A 1,999-nucleotide genomic window follows, 5' to 3' on the forward strand; every position below is an offset into this window, starting at 1 on the left:
GTTGAATGAATAGCTTTATTTCTATTTGTTCTGACGACTTGACAACTGTCCACATGTTTTGTTTTGTTGTCTGTCTCACCCTTCTAGACTGTGAGCCCGTTGTTGGGTAGGGACCGTCTCTATATGTTGCCAACTTGTACTTCCCAAGCGCTTAGTACAGTACTCTGCGCACAGTAAGCGCTCAATAAATACGATTGAATGAATGAATGAATAAATATGCTTGAAAGAATGAATGGACCTCAGTTCCCTCATCTGTCAAATGAGGCTGAAGTCTGTGAGCCCCATGTGGGACAACCTGATCACCTTGTGTCCCCCCCAGAGCTTGGAACAGTGCTTGGCCCAGAGTAAGCGCTTAAGAAATGCCATTATTAGTGTTATTATTATTAATAAATACGGTTGAATGAATGAATGAATGAATAGACCTCAGTTCCCTCATCTGTCAAATAGAACTGAAGCCTGTGAGCCCCATGTGGGACAACCCGATGACCTTGTGTCCCCTCCCGCCCCAAGCGTGGAACAGTGCTTGGCCCAGAGTAAGCGCTTAAGAAATTCCATTATTAGTGTTATTATTATTAATAAATACGGTTGAATGAATAAATAGGCTTGAATGAATGAGTGAATGACAGTTCTGAGGTGAGGCGATTGAATGAATGGACCTCAGTTCCCTCATCTGTCAAATGGGGATGAAGCCTGTGAGCCCCATGTGGGACAACCCGATGACCTTGTGTCCCCCCCAGAGCTTGGAGCAGTGCTTGGTGCAGAGTAAGCGCTTAAGAAATGCCATTATTAGTGTTATTATCGTTAATAAATACGGTTGAATGAATGAAAGAATGAATGTACCTTAGTTCCCTCATCTGTCAAATGGGGAGGAAGACTGTGAGCCCTAAGTGGGAAACCCTGATCACCTTGTATCCCCCCCCGCAGCCAATCGTATTTGGCACATAGTAAACGCTTAAGAAATGCCATTATTAGTGTTATTATTATTAATGAATACGGTTGAATGAATGAATGAATGGACCTCAGTTCCCTCATCTGTCAATTGGGGCTGAAGCCTGTGAGCCCCATGTGGAACAACCCGATGACATTGTGTCCCCCCCCAGAGCTTGGAACAGTGCTTGGCACATAGTAAGAGCTTAAGAAATGCCATTATTAGTGTTATTACCATTAATAAATACAGTTGAATGAATAAATAGGCTTGAATGAATGAGTGAATGACAGGTCTGAGGCGAGGCGAATAAATGAATGGACCTCAGTTCCCTCATCTGTCAAATCGGGCTGAAGCCTGTGAGCCCCATGTGGGACAACCCGATGACCTTGTGCCACCCCCCCAGAGCTTGGAACAGTGCTTGGCACATAGTAAGAGCTTAATAAATGTCATTGTTAGTGTTATTATTATTAATGAATACGGTTGAATGAATGGACCTCAGTTCCCTCATCTGTCAATTGGGGCTGAAGCCTGTGAGGCCCATGTGGGTCAACCCGATGACATTGTGTCCCCCCCAGAGCTTAGAACAGTGCTTGGAACATAGTAAGAGCTTAAGAAATGCCATTATTAGTGTTATTATTATTAATGAATACGGTTGAATGAATGGACCTCAGTTCCCTCATCTGTCAATTGGGGCTGAAGCCTGTGAGGCCCATGTGGGTCAACCCGATGACCTTGTGTCCCCCCCCAGAGCTTAGAACAGTGCTTGGCACATAGTAAGAGCTTAAGAAATGCCATTATTAGTGTTATTATTATTAATAAATACGGTTGAATGAATAAATAGGCTTGAATGAATGACGTTCTGAGGGGAGCCGGGGAGGGGGCGGGGCCTGTCCTTGGGGCGCCCGATGATTGGCCCTCCGCCCGACACCGCCCCCTCCCCCTCCGCGTGGTGCCCTCCTCCTCGGGGTGGAGCCGGGCCGGGGCACGTGACCGCCGCTTCGTGCCAATCACGGGGCACGTTCCGGCGGGGGCGCGCACGCAGACGGCGGGCCGCGTGAGGGGGAGAGGAGG

The sequence above is a fragment of the Tachyglossus aculeatus genome, chromosome 4, assembly GCF_015852505.1.
Source record: "Tachyglossus aculeatus isolate mTacAcu1 chromosome 4, mTacAcu1.pri, whole genome shotgun sequence".
Taxonomy (NCBI): Eukaryota; Metazoa; Chordata; class Mammalia; order Monotremata; family Tachyglossidae; genus Tachyglossus; species Tachyglossus aculeatus.